Raw genomic sequence first — 19,230 nt, 5'->3', positions numbered from 1 at the left:
AATGGAAGGAACTACTGGGTAAATTTATGCTGGTTAGCTGGAGCTAAGGAATTAGCGGTGATTAAGAAGAGACCAACATCATTGAGGTGAAATCTTCTGGAAATTGTTTTCTGGGAGCACAAAGAAGCTGTGTTCCAGAGATACCCAAGGTTGTACCTCATGCTGCAGCTGGACTTGGTAATGTGTAAGAGTCATTCAGGTGGTACTGCTTGTGAAGGAATGAAGGGATCATGGAGAGAAGCTGAGGCTTAGCACTGTGAGAGGCCAGGGAAGGCCATTGGAGAAGGTGAAGCCTCAGCTGTAATTGATGGCCCAGGACTGAAGGGGTCATGCAAAGAATTTGAGGCTTGGCACCCTGAAGAGAGCCTATGAGAAGCTATTGATGAAGCCTAGTTGGAGTGGAACACCCCAGTGTATTGGAGATGTCAGTACCATGGGATGATCACCAAGAACAGCAGCTGTAGTGGAGTGGATCAACCTGAGCATAGAATGCTACAGAGGACAGAGATAGAGAAGTGATGCAAGCCCTGAGGAGGAGTCCAAAAGATCAAGTGGAATCCCAGACACTGAAACAAGAAGCTGTAACATTGAAATTGCCTTGGAGACTCAAAGATGTTAAAGATGCCAGAGCCATGGGATACATGCTGAGGAAAGCTGCTCACAGGGAGTGGAATCAGCCCAGGAGAAAGCAGTTTGTTGCAGTCAACATAGATGAAAAATGAGTGGAGATCTGAAGACTGCTTTGATATCAGCCATGGAGATGCAGAGTTTGGAGTTTGCCTAGCTGGTTTCCTGCCTTGCTTTGGGGATTACAGTTAATTAAGTTGAATGAATCTCAGAAGATTCCTTGAACTTTGGACTTTTAACATTGTTGCGACTGCTATAGACTATGAGGACTTTGAAAGTTGGACTACATGCATTTTGCATTATGCTATGTTTAAGTATGGCCCCCATAGACTCATGTTTTTTAACAAGTCTATGGGGACCAGGGAGTGGAATGTGATGGTTTGTATATCCTTGGACCAGGGAGTGGCACCATCTGAAGGTGTGGCCTTGTTGGAATAGGTGTGGCCTGGTTGGAATGGGTGTGTCACTATGGGTGTGGGTATAAGACCCTACCTTAGTTGCCTAGAAGTCAGTCTTCCACTAGCAGCCTTTGGATGAAGACATAGAACTCTCAGCTCCTCCTGCGCCATGCCTGCCTGAATACTGCCATGCTCCCACCTTGATGATAATGGACTGAACCTCTGAACCTGTAAGCCAGCCCCAATTAAATGTTGTTTTTTTATAAGACTTGCCTTGGTCATAGTGTCTGTTCACAGCAGTAAAACACTAACTAATACATACATGTATGTAGCATTTGGTTGATTCTGGTAGCATCTTATTATAACATAATTTGTTATAATCAATATGCTCTTAAGGCTTACTGCTACATCTGTTTTAGTCCCATTAACTTCCTGCCCCATCTTAGAGTCGCTAACTGCACCATGCTTATGTTTTCCTAGTTTACCAGCAGAATTGGAGAGAAATACTAATAAGGGGCTGGAGATGGAGCTCAGGGATGAAGCACTTACTGAGAATGCACACGGCCTTGGCTCAATCCCCAGTGTTGCATAAGAAATAATTATAATTGAAATTTTGGAAAATGTAACAGATCATATAAGTCTGTTTTACATTTTTAAATAATTGCTAACATTTGCTTAATGTTTTCTATTAATTCAATACACTTCTATTAATCACCTAACATGTCTCATGTTCAATAAGAATCCAATATTCCAGTTCTGCACACAGAGCTTCATATACCTAGGTATCCTGTAATATACTCCTACAAAATCCTCACCAGGCAGATATCATTCTCATTGCACAATGAAGAAACAGAGAGCTTAAATGACTTGCCCAAATTCAGTATCATGGAACAATGAGGTGATTCCAAGCCTCTCTCCTTCTAAAACCTGTGAGCTTCTCTTTGCCTTTATGGATCTTTTCCTCTCCTAGAGGAATATAATAATGGTGAAAAGGTCATATGTTTATACAAGTAATGGGTGAACTTGATGTTGACACATTTTAGTGGAGAGGAAAAGTCTGCCCAGCTGCACAATCCCCAAGGCTGTATCTAATAAACTCAGAGTGCTGGCTGTTTACGGCCTCCTGGCCACCACTCTACAGGGAAGAGTGACTAACCAGCACCGCCGCCGTTACACGGTTCATGGGTGTCCTACAAACACCGCGCTCTATGTGTGAAGAGGATAATGTGCAACGCTGGGCAGTTTGCAGTCATGATGGGAACTATTAATTACTCCTTGGAGAACTGGCAAGCTACCTTTGAAGAAACCCTACTTGGTGGATAACAGGTAAAAGGCAAAGACGAACTTGGTTGAGTTGATTCTAAATGTAATCTGGAGACAACACCAAATATGAATTTGGGACTGGAATATATGATCCTAAAGAGAGACAAAAGTGGATCTGCCAGACCACCATTCAGAGGCTCTTCTATAAATGGGTCCTTAAGACCCAGGAAAAATTATAGCCATTTAAAATTAAAAGTGGCTCAGTAAAGGTTGAAGGTTTTGTTTGTTGAGAAGCACACAATTATAGAAAAATTATAGCCATTCAGTCCAAAGGCCACAATTTTCAAGATAGGCAAACTAAAAAAAGTTGTATAAGCCCACAAGCTCGTAAGCAAAAATGGACCTAGAAATCATACATCTCTAGTCCAGTTCTGCTCATAAAAGAGTTCCCCAATCTGGCCAATCACATCACTGTTTAACAACTCAGTAGATACCCAGGGTCATCACTTGAGACTGTGTCAGTAGCAAGTCATTATACGCATTAGCATATGCAAACTTCTCCAATAGTTTTCTCCCCTAAAATGTTTCCACACAGATTTCGTTTTCTTCCCCTAACCTCACCAGTGTGCCACTCCTGCTTAAACCCCCCCAGTACTTACAAGTCAGCCTCAAGTTCTTGGATGAAACTTGGATGAAAAGTACTTTCAGACATCCCTCCAGCCTCCTTTACCTATCACTTCTCCTTGATGGGTACGCACAGCAACCTTTCTTAAAACAGGGACATTTTTTTCTCTTCCTTATTGTTTTCACAAAGAAGTGTTGGCCCTGTTACAGTCATCATGAGACTTCCCATCCTTTAATTCCCAATTCAAATGACATCTTTTCTATAAAAGAAGCCTGTCCTCCCTGGCATTAGATACTGTCTCTCACGTATGCCTATAGCGGTGCTCAACCACAACAATCTTTACCATACTGCACTTCAATTTCACATTATCCTTGTTTGCCTAGGCCACATGCCCTGGCTACAGTCCATCTTCATGTAGCTTGGTATTCCTAGTTCTTAAACCAAATGTTTCATAGTAAGTACTTTTAAATATTTGATGAACAAGTTAATTTGGCAAATAAATAATATGGCTCACATAGAAACAAATGAACAGTAACAACAACAACAAAGAAACAAAGGGATGCAGAGGAGGCAATGTCAACTTGACATATCAGACTGCAGAGGGGGCTCAGACGGGGAAAGCATTTGCCATGGAAGCCGGAAGACATGTGTGTTCAATCCCCAGAATGCATCATGGGAGAGAATCAACTCTCAAAAAGCTGTCATCTGACTTCAATAAGTGTGCCCTGGGACACATGCACCCACATCATACATCCACACACATGCAAACATCATAATACACATGTGCATGCATGCATACACACTAATAATAAAGTCGAATTTTTAAAGATTGAATAGAGGAGATCTGTTGGGAAAGAAGAGCAGGGGCCTTAGGAATATGGATATCAACCATTCTGCCCCCTGCAACATGGCTCTTCTATAACTTTGTGGGGACTGTTTTTCTTTTAAGTATACTTTTAGAGATAAAAGTTTATATATTTCTTAATAAATTCTGAGACTTTTTAAATTTTGAGGGCAGAAAAAAACTTTGGATTTTTCCAGCTCTACTTTGAATCATAATAGTTAAATAGTTTAAATAAATTTGACTAAAGGACCGGTATTCAAAAGCATGACAGTACAGTTCCTGAAGGTACATATTTTGTTATTCCATTACCATTTAGCTTGTGCACATGTGTTTGTATGTGGACATGCATGCAGACACAATGCACACAAGTAGAGTCAGTTCTTTCTTCCACTATGTGGGTCCAGGGGAACAAACTTAGGCTGTCAGGCTTTGAAGTAGGTTCCTTCATCCACTAAGCCAATTTGCCAGCCAAGGTGTTTTTGGTTTTTGAGACAAGGTTTTGATATGTAACTCAGGTTGAATTGGAACTCATGACCCTTTAGAGCAGTGGTTCTCAGCCCTCCCTTTTTAAAACAGCTCCTCATGTTGTGGTGACCCCATGCTTCACAACTGTAAATTTGCTGCTAAAACATTCCATATTTTATCCACCCCTCCCACCCCTACCATGCACCCTCCTACTGCTCCACAGCCCATACCTCCTCCCCACCCCTTGTCTCCACCTGGATGTCCCCACTCCCCATGCCACCTGACCTCTAAACTCCCTGGGGCCTCTAGTCTCTGGAGGGTTAGGTGCATCATCTCTGAATGAACACAGACCTACAGTCTTCTGCTGTATGTGTGCTGGGGGCCTCATATCAGCTGGTGTATGCTGCCTGTTTCTCGGGGGCCCATATTAATTGAGACAGCTGGTCCTCCTACAGGATGGCCCTCCTCCACAGTTTCTTTCAGCCTTCCCTAATTCAACAACAGGGGTCTGCTGCTTCTGTCCATTGGTTGGGAACAACTATTTGCCTCTGACTCTTTCAGCTGCTTGTTGGGTCTTCCGGAATGCTGTCATGCTAGGTCCCTTTTTATTTTTTTATTTTTTTGGTTTTTCGAGACAGGGTTTCTCTGTATAGCCCTGGAACTCACTTTGTAGACCAGGCTGGCCTTGAACTCAGAAATCCGCCTGCCTCCCAAGTGCTGGGATTAAAGGCGTGCGCCATCACAGCCCAGCGCTAGGTCCCTTTTTGTGAGCTCTCCATAGCCTCAGTAATAGTGTCAGGCCTTGGGACCTTCCCTTGACATCTTTAAAAGACATATTGGTGAGAGTGACCAGGAAACAGAAGGAGCTCTCTTGGAGACGGGGTATAGTTACAATCCTGTCTGGGAAAGAATGTATTTGAAACAAAAGAATCCAGGCATGCTGGCACATGCCTTTAATACCAGTACTCAGAAGGCAGACATGATCACTGTGAATTAGGGGCCAGCCTGGTTTATATAGTAGTTTCAGGGCCAGCCAGGTCTACATAGTGAGACCCATAATGAGTTTCAAAAGCAAAGAGAAAAAGAGTACCAAGGAGAAGTCACCACTGTCAAATGATACGCAAATAAAGGCTACGCTATTAGTCTTAGCAGCCTGTCAAGTTCAGTTGCACTGCAAGCACAGCTCAAAAATCAACTGCTCTGGATTCTGCAGTAAGGGGATGTTTGTGACTCGTTAAAAAACAAAACAGCAATCAAAAGAAATATGTTGCTAAAGGAAGATGAAGTGGCGGGAGGAGAGGCAGGAGTCTTTAAGAAAGGGAAGTAGGAGTACTGTATTTACTTTCAGAAAGAGAAACAAAACTATTTTTTTAGAAAAAAATCTCCAAAGGGAGTGAAAAGAAACATTATCTATGAGAGTGGAATTAGATAGCTCTTGGGCATAAAGTTACACCATGGGACAGACGTTTCTGGCTCTGGGAATACATTTCAGATACGGCAACAGGGATAAATTCAGATATTCACAAGACTGGAAATTCACAAGCAGGATCAGAGAAAAGACAGACTTCTGCCATTCTTTTGTTCTTTCCCTCTCTTCAAAGGGAGGGCTGAAGACTAATTTCTTGGCCTCTCTAGGATCTAAGTGCAACCTTCTCTGAGACAGAAAAAGGGAAGGTCACACACAAATAAGTTACAAGAATCCAGCAAGTATATATGCATTCAAATCGACCTTGGCCCTGTACTCTCAGACATTTGTTAAATGAATAAACATGGGAAGATAATATAAAGGAAGGTAAGCAGTGCAGATGATTCCTGTGGTCTGGGAAAATAAATAACAACTTACTCTCACTTGATAGTAACTTGAGGAACCCAAAGACCGAGCGATACAAATGTAAATTAACACTGTGCTTTTTTAAAATTTAAAAGCCACACATCTCCTCACAAAAATGAAAGTCCATTATCAAGATAACAACCATTAATAGGTTTGACTATATTTTTCCAGGTATTTTCTTGTTTATATACTAGGAAACTAGTTTTACCAAAAAATATTTTTTTTAAATTTAAAAATAAAAAAGCAAGCAGGCAGGCAAGCAAGCTGAGCCTAGTGGCCCACAGTTATAATCCAAGCTACTGTGGAAGATGAAGCAGGACTATAAGAATCCAAAGGTTTCCTAGACTACACAGTGAGTTCAAGACTAGCCTGCGTAATTTGACTTGACTATGTCTCAAGTCCTTGAAAGGGTTGGGGAAGGCGTGCTTAAAGGATCAGACTGTCATACTTAATTGCTTACAGGACCAGACTGTCATACTTCATTGCTTACAGGGTCAGACTTGTCACACTTCATTCCTTTGCCTTTTTTCATGCTATTAACTTTTTACCATCTCAAATAACACTGTAACAGACATCTTTTTCTAAAATGTTTTTTAACTTTTATTTTTAATTACGTGTATGTGTCTGTGCCTATATGTGGGTATGTGCACACGATGTAAATGCCCTCAGAGGACAGAGGCATCAGATCCCCCAAAGCTGGAGTTACAAGTGACTGTGAGCTGCCTGAGAAACCGGTGCTGAGAAACAAACTAGGACCTCTGGAAGAGCAGTATGCACTCTCAACTGCTGAGGCACCTCTCCAGCCCAACAATAAACATTCTGAATATATGTATTCAATATAAATGTGTACACTTATATGTTTTTCCAAAGATAAATAGTACACATAGTGGTTTAGTGTGTATGAACATTGCAGTTTTAATAGATAGGGTATTTAATAGGGTATTACCAAATACCCTAAATTGGACTTCATCTATAAAGTCTCTCACTATAGCCTGATGGCATAATTCCAATAAGAGGGGCCTAAACACAAATCCCTAACTCTGGTTTAATTCGGAAAGACATTTGGAATCTCTAAACTCTTGTCTCTTACCTTTCTCACCTAACAAAGTGTAATGACAAGAGCATGTGCAGGACTGAGGGGATAGTCTGGGTAAAATGCTTGCAGCACAAGCATGAGGACATGAGTTTAAACATCCAGTACCCACGCACTCACCAGGCATGGCAGTGTAGCCTGGTGCGTACGTGCTGCAGAGCTGGAGATAAGGAAATGACACCATCCAGGTTCAATGGAAGACACTGTCTCAAAAACTAAGGTGGAGCATATACTCTTTGCTAGACCAAGGGCCTCTCATCCCATTGATGGCCGACTAGGCCATCCTCTGCTACGTCTACAGCTAGAGACACGAGCTCTGGGGGTACTGGTTAGTTCATATTGTTGTTCCACCTATAGGGTTGCAGACCCCTTCAGCTCCTTGGGTGCTTTCTCTAGCTTCTCCATTGGAGCCCTGTGTTCCATCCAATAGATGACTGTGAGCATCCGCTTCTGTATTTGTCAGGCACTGGCATAGCCTCACAAGAGACAGCTATATCAGGGCCCTGTCAGCAAAATCTTGCTGGCATATGCAATAATGCCTGGGTTTGGTGGTTGTTTATGGGATGGATCCCTGGGTGCCCCAGTACAGGGGAATGCCAGGGCCAGGAAGCAGGAGTGAGTGGGTTGGGGAGCAGGGCAGAAGAAGGGTATAGGGGACTTTCAGGATAGCATTTGAAATGTAAATGAAGAAAATATCTAATAAAAAAAATGACCTTACCAAAAACAAAAACAAAACAAAAAAAACTGTGAAATCATATCAGCCATCCCAACACAGAGTAACCTGTGTTCCAAAGGCTTGTTAAAAAAAAAAAAAAGTAAAACAAAACGAAAAAACAACTAAGGTGGAACACAGAAAGATATTGCTGTGTGTGACACACGTAAAGTGTACCTAATCTAAGGCATGAAAATTTATTAAGCAGACAATGGGCTGACCTGAAGACCTTTGTCATGGTTTATTTTACTGTGGTTATGATAAAATACCCTGACAAAGGCAACTTAAGAAAGGGTTTCCTTTGGTTCATGATCTTCCTCCTGAGAGATAGGCCTGCTCCAATGTGCCCTAAACTGTTAATCTTTCATATACTCATCTTGTATTATTCTATGGAAATTTTTAAAAATGTCTTTTCTTTTTGCTATTCTTTTCATAAAAGAGACATCAGAAACTGGTGTTAATATTTTTTAAAATATTTATTATATATATATGAGTATACTGTCGCTGCCTTCAGACACACCAGAAGAGGTCATTGGATCCCATTACGGATGGTTGTGAGCCACCATGTGGTTGCTGGAATTGAACTCAGACCCTCTGGAAGAGCAGAACAGTCCTCTTAACCACTGAGCCATCTCTCCAGCCAGCTGTTAATATTTTAACTAATCTCTACAATGATAACTTCAGTATATAATTAGTATAAAATATATAAGACCTTTTATATTTTTTGATCATCTTCACATTCTAGTATGTATTATTTTATAATTATATTAGTCCAGGGGTAGTGGGAAAGCAGCCAACTCAAGACAATGCCAATGGTGCAGTGTCTATCCACATGTGGGCATGTATAGTAGGAATTCTTCAATGATGGCTAACATTGTACAAATGAGATTCTTTTAAAAAATTAGTCTTCAGTAAGACATACATAATTTTAGTTTATAAACTCTAAGTTTCAATACACCTTGGTAAACTAGATTCTTTTGTTGTTGTTGTTTTTTTGGTTTTGGTTTTTTGGGTTTTTTTTGTTTTTTTTTTTTTGGTTTTTCCAGACAGGGTTTCTCTGTGTAGCCTTGGCTGTCCTGGAACTCACTCTGTAGACCAGGCTGGCCTGGAACTCAGAAATCCACCTGCCTCTGCCTCCCAAGTGCTGGGATTAAAGGCGTGCACCACCACGCCCGGCGGTAAATTAGATTCTTAATAAGTAGTAATACACAAATATCAAAGCTATTTGGGAGGGGATGGAAGAAGAGCCGCCCTGAGAACTATTCAAGATGAACGGCATATTTGGTTGATTATCCATCAGGAAAAGGCTCATGACTTGGTATCTTGGACCATAAAGGAGACCAATAAATAACCCAATAATTTTCAGTAATTATTTTCATTATGATTTTGTGTAGTGGATCACGAACAGTACAAAATATACTCTCCTGAAGTAGAACCTTCATACACCGCTTGTGGGAGAACATCTCCACTGCTTTAGAAAACAATGTGGAAGCTCCTTAAAAGGTTAAACATAGGCTATCATAGAAATCAGCAATTCAACTCTAAGGATGAGCTTAAAAGAAACAAACATGTCCACACAAAAACCTGTACAACTTCTTATAGTACATCTATTCACAGTAGCTAAAAAGGTACAAACAACCCAAATGTCTATCAAAGAATGGATAAACAAATGTATCTACACATATAACAAAAGACTATTTGGGCATTAAAAGGAACAAAATAAGGTCCTTTTCCTTATTTCTTTCCCAGCAAGTTATATAAGTTGTCAGCTTGACAGAGTCTAGAATCATCTGAGACACCAGCCTCTGAGCATGCCTGTGGAGGATTATCTTGCAGATTAAGGCTTACTGAAAATATAATGCTATGTGTGTCTTTCATCCAGGAACTCACTAACCAAAGGTGGGGTAGAAACCCCAGCCCAGGATTTTAAATACTTTAATACTATATGTGGTGCCTTAACATTGGGCAAAATCTCACTTTTGGAAGCAGGTGAAGGAACACAGGCAATAGAAAAGCAGAAGAGGGAACTAACTGGGGGAGGAAAGAGAATCAGCTAGAGGGAGGGAGGAATACAGAAGAGGATAGTGGGAGGAAACAAAGACAAACTATATAATAACAAATATGAAGATCTTATGATGAATTTATTACTTTGTACTTCAACTAAAAATTAATTTTAGAAATATGATGAAGGTGCCAAACCCTATAGTACATGTTTTTACATGTTACCATGGTTACCTTGTTATCAGTGATGCCACCATTTCAAGATACTAGAGTCTCAGGTTCACATAAACTCACCATCCTTGAGGCTAGCCCAAGATAAATCAACTTTTAGGACTTGTTTTGATTACATTTTAGAGAGTTCACTAAACAGTTTCAAAAGCCACTTATAAATGTTAAAAACAAAATTTTAAATTAAATTATAATTATTTCATGAAAGAGAATATGCAATTGATCCAGTCTGCTCCCTCATTCTAAGCAGTTCAGAGCAATGGACCCTCACTAAGATAAGGCTGATATTAACTATAATTACCTCTTCGTCTTTATAGCCCTAAGCATAAATATTATATAAAATATCTTACCTTTTAGCCAGGTGATGGTGGTGAATGGTTTTAATCCCAGCACTAGGGAGGCAGAGGCAGATGGATCTCTGTGAGTTCAAGGCCAGCCTAATCTACAGAGTTCCAGCAGAGACAAGGCTATACACACAGTTCTAGAAGCCCTGTCTTGAAAAACCAAAAATCTACCTTCTGGGGGATGGGAAGGGGATAGAGGTTTTCTTATTTAGCCTTGACTATCTGTCTGTCCTGGAACTTGCTGTGTAGACCAGACTGGCCTCGAACCTATAAAAATCTGGCTGCCTCTGCTTTCCAAGTGCTGGGATTAAACTTGTGTACCACCATACCCAGCAAATCTCTCCTTTTTAAAGAAAAGAAAATGCAGGCTTAATGAGACTGTTGCACTTAGAAAGCTAACCACTTAAATCCTAAAATACAAAATCTGTGTTCTCAATTTCAACTGCTGGGCACAGACACTAACACACACATTCAGGCATGCACACATACTCATGGAATGAACTCTAAAAATGACTGTCACTAGGAGATTGACTTGGAATATACTTTTATCTTACTAAGTTTCTGTATTTGGCATGTACTACTTTCATAAAGAAAAAGATATTGTCCAGGTGTTGTGGTGCAGGCCTGGAATGCAAGCATTTGAAAGGCAATTCAAGGTTAGCCTGGTCTATACGGCAAGTTCTTGGTCTGTCTCAAAAAAACAAAAATGAAAACAGCAGCAACAACAACAAAATTAAGCTACCTACTGAGAAGTAAAGTTAAATTTAAGAAGTTTAAAAACTTTGAAAAGTTTTTCTATCAAATGATATAAGCTCTATTGTTAATTAAAGATAGTACTTACCACCCTCTTTCGAGACCAGCCATTGGCATATCTCAAAATTAAACTAGTAAGTTAAGAGTAGAATGTTTCTTACTCCAGTTAGCAAAAGAGAAATCAAAGCATAACCAAGGCCGGTGAGAAGGAGCTGAGGTCTATGCAAAAGCACTGACCTAGGAAACTGGAGGAGAGGCTCCAAAGACAAGAGTGCAGGGATCTTCCCTGGGACTTTTGACAAAGGCTTTGAGTTCACCAAACTTCCCTTCAAGTCTTAGCAAGCAAGATGTCAGGACTCTCCAAGTTCTTCACTATGTTAGTAAAAGGTCTAAGTCAGAAGATAAATAGACCCATGTTCTCGAAGAATCAATATTCTGAACACTATAAGAAAGTGTACTGGAGTACAGTGGTTCAGTTGGCTGGAGCAGTGTGTGCTTGCGATCCCAGCTACTAGGAATGTGTCAAGAGGGGTGGGGCTGGGGGGAACTTGTAGCCAGGAGTTTGAAAAACACCTGAGCAACACAGTAAGACCCTTTCTAAAAGCAAACAGAACAAAAGAAAAACAAATAACAACAATCCCTACAAAACCAAAAAAAAAAAAAACAAAAACAAACCAAACCCTACACCCATACCCACAAACACATATTAGGGCAAACAGGGCCTTACTCCTTATCTCTCCCAGAAGCAAGGTTTGTAATCAGCAAAACCAGTCTCTGGCCTTCTGCTGTTTTCCCCACTAGCTGTCAGACCCGCTTCGGTGTTCCTTTCCCAGGCCAGGTCTCAGCTTGCTGGACTTGGAAGGAAGTCTTACCTAGGAGGTGCTCTGCTATTAACTCCTTTCATATCGACTTGGTTTTTTAAGGCAGGATTTCAGTGTGTGGCCCTGCTGGCCTTGAACTTGTAGAGATCCACCTGCCTCCCAAGTGCTGGGCTTCTTTTGTGTTTGACTGGGGGATAGGGGAGGCACGCACATGTGTGTTTATGTGCGCACAAGTACTTAGCTTTTATATGGGCCCTGGGGATTCAAGCTTGTGCAGCAAGCCCTTCATCAACCAGGCCATCTCCTGGCCTTTCACGTCTTGACACCACCCAGAGTCACCGTGAGCACTTTTAATTCAAGTCAGTGTTTTTGCCCAGTCATTAAATGTGTAAGAAAAGGGAATGGAGCAGAAAATGCAGCAAAACTTAGACTTCCATGTAAGCGCTGTGCTGTGAGAGCCAGATGAGTGGCTCACTTTGCCTTGAGCAACTACAACATTATTAGATGAGTAATCTCAGAGGAAATGACTTCTAAATTGAGTAACGAGTACTAAACAATAGGTTTCAGACAGCAGGTTACTGGGGACTGAGAACAGAAATAGGCAAAAGCACAGAGGAAAAATCTAGACTTTAAAAGATGATATCAAGGCACACGCATTTAAGCCTAGCACTTGGAAGGCAGGTGGATCTCTGCAAGTTCAAGGCCAGCAGGGCTACACATGAGACCCTGCCTCAAAAAAAAAAAAAAAAAAAAAAAAAAAGATAATGTCTGTCAAAGGAGCTAATAACAGCACTACCTCTTACAGGATGCTGCAAAAATTAAATGAGTTATTAAATGAATGACATTTAGCATATACAACATATATGTACTTGAGAAACGCTATATAGACATTAACTACCATCATTATTATTTTTCTTAAATCCATAAAACAAACCTAAAAACAAACTTAGAAAGATGTATAATTACACGGAAGATATACTATGCTTAACATACAAAGAATTCTTAAGAACAATCGAAAGGGCTGGTAATGTGGTTGAGTTGGTAGAATGACTGCACCACGCACAAAGCTTCAGGCTTGTTCCCTAACCCCATCACCCCCTAGAGCAGGGGCAGCTGCATCTGCCTGCAGTCCCAGTGTTCAGGAGGTGGAGGCACTGAGAGCAGAAGTCTCCTTCACCTCTTTTATCTTTGGCTACATAGTACATTTGAGGCCAGTCGGGCTATGTCAAACTCTGTCAACAGACTGGGGGGGGGGGGGGGGGAGGAGGGAGGGAAGAGAAGACAGGAAAGAAAGGAACAAAAGAACAAAAGAACTGCAAAACAAAACAAAGTGAATGTGCCAATAAAATAGGAAAGAAGCAGAAATTAACATTTTTCAAGAAAAATGGAAAAAGAATGATCTGATACCAACACTTAGAAGTAGAAAAGTAGTTTTAATAAGTTAGCATATTTTTAAAAGGCAGTGCTTTCAAGGATGTTAGGAAATCAGACAGGTTTCATTCACACATAGACACTAATGAACTTTGCTATAAGGTAATCTGATACTATGTTTACATGGGCATTAAGCAGGGCGGATCCATATGCTCGGCTCCTCTCTCTGCACATGCTCCTTTCTCCCTTTCTCTCTCCCTCCCCGACCCCACTTTCCCCAGGTGACTTCTCTGGCCTTGGTCCTTGGGTCCAGTGAACTTGCCCACCAGAGAGCAGCTTCCCAATAAGCCTGCCTTTAATATAACCTAAAAAAAAGTGTCCATCCCTTTTGATCCAGTGTCTACCACTTGAAATCTATCCTGGGGAAACGCTCATCATCATGAACACAAACACAGGTACAGGGATGCGAGCTACAGCATGACATCAAAGAAAGGTTACAGACTACCTTAATCACCAAGATAATGATTATAAGCAGATGATCAAAGTCAAATTTATACCCTAGGTCTCTCACTTACTGATTGGGTGATGCTGAGGAAATTGTTATACTTACTCAAATTCCTCAACTATATTCTGATAAAGAGGCTAAAGACTAAATGAATTTATGTAAAGTATCTGCAAAATAACTAAGATAAAACTACTGCTCTATAGATGTTAGACATTATTACTAATATCCAGTAGTAAGGGCATATTATTCACCAATAAAAGTGTACTGAGAATAAGTACATAGTAAAAATAAAGTCAGGTTTTGATAAATATTAGTAAGCTAAGAAGAAAAAAAAATCACCGAACAGGAACTGGGCATGTAGTTCAATGGAAAAGCTGGAAAAGCACTTGCCAAACATGCTTGGGGTAGCACAGCAACAACAACAAAAATTAACTTATAACAATATAGCAGGTGCAAGGTGCATTATCTGTAGAGACAATGTTTTAGGAGGAGCTCTATCAAAACATAAGCAACGGCTATATCAAAAAAAGTATCACATTCTCTGTATTTCCGTATAGTGTCCCAACGTTCTACACAGAACATTTATTATTCATTATAATAAATAGTACACATAAAAAGTCAATAAAATCTTAAACCAAACAATATAGTACTTTTAGGGAAAATCAAATTAAGTGCCCATTCTAAACAATTTGGCAAATTTCTGCTTTAAGCATAAACTGTGTTAGGGAAGGTTTTTAAATAATTTCAATAGTAAGAAATATCAAGAGGTCTGCTAGGTACCAAACAAATATGCAATAATAGTAACAATAAAAATAAAACCATCTTAAATATGGTACCCTAAACTATGAATAACTTACTTATATTAAGGCTACTATGTATTTACTTGTAAATGTACACTATGGAGTTTTTTGGGGGAAAGGGTGTTGGAGTTTCTTGATCATTTTGAAGATGACAAATTTACTTCTTCCAATTACTCCACACACACACACACCCATATTTTCTGTCTTAATTTTCTCCATAGTACTTGGTAATTTCTAAGTTCAAGATATTTTATTGTCTTTATTCTCTTTTCCTGAATTTAAGTGCCCCTATGGCAAGACAGGGTTGTGTATTTTATTCACAGGTTATATAAGTAATATATTAGACATTTCTTGCAAGAAATCATGCAATATTTATGAAATGAAATGAAAGAATGAACTCTATGCTATGAATTATGAGTAACTTCTTTTGTCCTTAATTTTCAAAGACAGAAGACAGAATAAAGAAAAGAACGCTGATGTGGAATGTGAAGAAGACAAAAATAAAGAACAGCTGCAGTAATGAAGAGACGATCTGAGAGTGATGCAAGAGTGAGCTGCACTATCAGGTCCTCAGCTAAATGAACTCCAAAGATCAGGTTCAGGGGAGTACTACCAGAAAAGACTTACAGCTGCCCAAATCTAATCCAAAGGTTCTTAACACCTCAACCATCCCACACTACTCAGTTCTGTGAACCTGTGCAACACTGCAGGAATCAGTATGTTGAAAGGCGTTAGTGAGTCTTAGGTCAGAATCACTGGGATGAAGGGGGAGGGGGAGGAAAGCTCAATACAGGTAGGCTCCTCAGCAATGGAAAACCTAAAGGGGAGAAATTTTCCCTTCTACCACTTGGATGTTCAGATGCTAATAAAAATGGTTTAAAGAAATAATACTTCTTTGTATTCCTAAGTGGTCCACACCATTCTTGGCAAATATGATTAATACTGACGGTTAACTTGACAAAATCTACAACAACCTAGGAGGAAAGCCTTTGGACATGCCTATGCAGGATTGTCTAGATTAGATTAACTGAAGTGGGAAGACTCACCTTGAATGTGGACTGCTATTTCACCGACTTCACACAAAGGCGACAGCTAGGAGACGGTATCCATCTCTGCTTCCTGACTGCAGATGCGCTGTGACTGACTACCTGTCTCACTCTCTTGCTGTGATGGACTGTACCCTCAAACTGTGTGTCAAAATGTTCCTCAAGTTGCTTCTTGTCAAATATTTTGTCATAGAAACAAGAAAAGTAACTAACAGGAAATTGTCACTAATCTTTGAGGTAATTGCCTATAATCCCTAAGGATTATTTCATGAATACTAAAAAGCAATGCCCCAAATGTTAAATTACGAAATGTATTTACTTGTCCTACCTGGTTCTTATATTAAAGCAGTCATTTTACAAATGCACAAAAACATATTAGGTGGAAGACTAAGAAAGGAGGACAGAGAACACAGAAAGAAAACGGCAAAGCCAAGGCTGCTCCCGTCCTAATGACCAGTACAAAGCCTTGGCTATCTAGATCTCTCGGGTCTGTTCTCTCTCAACACTAGCCTCTTCCAACTTAAGTCCACTGCGAGCTGCAAAGAATTGAACTATCTGAATCCAAAGGCACTGAAGTAATGATCTAAAGGAGTAGAAATGAAGGGAACTACAGACGAAGACTCTTGTAATCCATTTTTTAGCCTTCTCATATGGCTTATTTTGATGTTGATTAAAAACTGAACACCAAAAGAAAAAGCTATTTTCTACAGTAATTAGAATAAATCACAAACCTAAGAGAGACAGCACCACAGAGAGGACGACAGACTAATTAGCTTGAGATTTCTCATTGAAGGAAGCAGGCTGGGATGATAGCAGGTAACATTCACTGGGCACTTATGCTAGGCCCAGCCACTAAGCACTTTATATTACATACAACACTATGAAATGGCGACTATCATTATCCCTGTTTTAAAGATGAAGAAGAAACAGAAATTGGAGAATTAAAGAAACTTGCCATAATCACAGTTGAATAGCTGTACAGTATATAACAGTTATTCAGTGTCTTGATATGGCTGTACAATATATAACAACATTATTTAGTGTCTTCATATGGCTGTGAAACTGCCCTTTAATTGAACCTCTCAAAACACTGCAAATGAAATACGTTGCACTCTTAGAGTTATGAAAATACATTATTTCTCGGTCTATTCACTGTTATTTCTGTTCAGTTTCCTCCCCCATTTCCTCTGTGCCTCATATCCTTTAAGCCCCATTCAGTTCCTCTTTCTCAAGAGTACCTACATGCACGCTTTACCCCGGAGGGTCTGTCAATGTGCAACCACTGTAAAAGAGCCAAGTATAAATACATTTTAGATGTATGCTCAGCTTTAGATCTATGCAATTGCAGAAAGAGCTTAGGTGCTGACGTCAAAAGAATTCTAAACTGAAACAAGACACTTGTTCTTACTAGCTCCGAGACCTAGAGCAGTCAGCTAACAGTCAACACTGTACTTATCTATCTGATGGGAGGACATTACTTACAGGGCCTTCATGTACTTTAAATAAGTATATAAAACACTATGCTCAGTGTCTTATATACTATTTAAATATAATGTTAGTAAGTGCTCTATAAATGACCACCATGGGAGATACACTGTGATACTTAAGGAAGTTTAGTGGGTGATGCACAATACATATTTTTTTATCAGAAGGATGGAACTCTGTGAAACTCTATATTGAAGATGAATCAAAACTAAATATCTTGAGATTTCATGCCCCTGGTGGCAGACAGCATGCTGAGAATATGTATAATGGTCGTTTTACTCCTTAATACACACACACACCTCTAAAAATTCTAAGATTATATAAGAAAATGTCCACTTTGTATAGGATAAAATGACCAAAATAAAGAAATTCTTGAAAATGTCTCTAAGTTTGGGCAAAGGGTGTGTGTTACTCTGTTTTTGTAAAAATGCATTTTTAAAGTACAAATCCAATCCCCTGAACGTACATATCTCTTCACACTCAGGAAATATCAGGATGAGCCTCTAGATATGTTGAACATTTTTTTAACTTCGTTAAGTGGTTATCAGTATTACTTGGAAAGGCAGCGGCACACCAGTCATAGGAATAACCACCAATGTAAAGGCAAGCACATAAATACAAGCACATAAATGAACTTTGCAGGCCTCCCATCAACTTGTATAAATGTTGTAGGCGATGTTTCTAGATTGCGTTTAGGTTTTAGCACTGGCTGACAATACAACAAACCTTCAAAGGGAAGTTAGCAATTTCTCAAAAGCTTAAGCACCTAGTTTGGCCTCCAGTCTGTACTACCTAAACTAAGCTAACAACACAAGATTCCAAGTGACACCTTGCGTCCCCTGAGTAAGTAGGAAACGCCGTGAAACAGACAAGAAGCACGGAGTAAAGCAGTAATTTCTGTGTCAACTTGAATTCCTATTGTAAAGTAGCTTGGTCTATCCAAAATGTTCCTATTCGTTATGAATCCAAGTTTCAAATGAGTGTATTTGCCACGGACAATCACTGAATAACACAGAGCATGACCAATACATGCAAACAGTGTCTTTCAGCAGAATGAAACTTGCAGCCTCAGTTTACCTACTCACTATGCACTTGCAGGTGCTTCTTGTCCCTTAAATAAGCAATGAACTTTGGCTACAGAGACTCCTTGCTGTGCTTCCTATATATACCCTAGAAGTGCATAATGCAGAAGTCAGAGCTTTAACAGTTCTCAACTTTAGCTGTTATAACGCGAGCAGTGGACGCCAAGCATCCGCCCACTGTCCTCTCGTGACTCCGGCTACTTTGACGCACCGGGATGCGGCTCACCTGACACTCTGCAGCAACCCTGACCAAGGAGGAAAAAGAAAAGAAAGGAAGAAAGAGAGAAAAGAAAAATCAACTAAGCCAAAATAAAATAGGTCCCCAAGGCAACGCGCACCCAGCCCAGATGCCCCTAAGGAAAGCCCGGAACCCGGTCGCCACCAGCGATAGGCGGAGGCCGCCACCTGCCAAGCGAGGCCGCGGCTAGGGGCCCGGGCTTCCCGGCCTCTGAGAGGAGCCGCCCGCCGGCCCCGCGGCGGAGGCAGGAACCCCGGGGCCGGAGGTTTCCGCCCGGCGCGGCCGTCCTCGGCCGGGGCCTAGGGCGGGGGCCGCACGCGCTTCCGAGGACTGAACCCGGCGGTGCGCGGCGCGCAGCCCCCTCTGCCCGGCCCGTGGAACCCCGGGGGCGGCGGCGGCCGCACCTGCCCCGCGCCCCTCGGCCGCGCCGACGGGCGGCTTCACCCACCTGGCGCCTCGCGCACGTCCCGGCGCGACCCCGCGCGCTCCTCGACACCGGCGCGCGGGCGCGGGCGCGGCCAGGCTCCGGGAAGACCCTGCCGTGCCGCGGCCGCCGCCGCCGGGTCAGTCGTCAGGCCGGCCGCAGCGAACCTGTTGCGCAGCCTGTCACGGCTGCTGGGCTCTCCGCCGGCGCCGCCTCAGCCCCACAACAACATGGCGGCCGCGGCCTCCGCAGGAAGCCGGGGGGCGGGGAGGCG

The 19,230-nt window shown here is 41.3% G+C and overlaps 1 protein-coding gene across 3 annotated transcripts in view; it reads right to left on the bottom strand.

Moving 5' to 3' along the window:
* The window catches only part of Itsn2 (intersectin 2), a 122,570-nt gene that overhangs the window by 103,201 nt on the left and 139 nt on the right, over positions 1-19,230 (bottom strand). For 2 of the 3 annotated variants that reach the window (XM_085830182.1, XM_085830184.1), the window contains exon 1: positions 18,981-19,199. The exons of the other annotated variant lie outside the window; for it this stretch is intronic. The gene's annotated coding sequence lies outside the window, so the exon portion shown is untranslated. Of the gene's footprint in view, positions 1-18,980; positions 19,200-19,230 lie in introns of those variants that run through there. 3 annotated transcript variants of the gene reach the window in all.

The sequence above is a fragment of the Mus caroli genome, unplaced genomic scaffold (assembly GCF_978045245.1).
Source record: "Mus caroli unplaced genomic scaffold, Mus_caroli_1 scaffold_14, whole genome shotgun sequence".
NCBI classification, from domain to species: Eukaryota; Metazoa; Chordata; class Mammalia; order Rodentia; family Muridae; genus Mus; species Mus caroli.
Note: the sequence above shows the minus strand (reverse complement) of the source record. Positions and strands in the feature narration are given on the sequence as shown.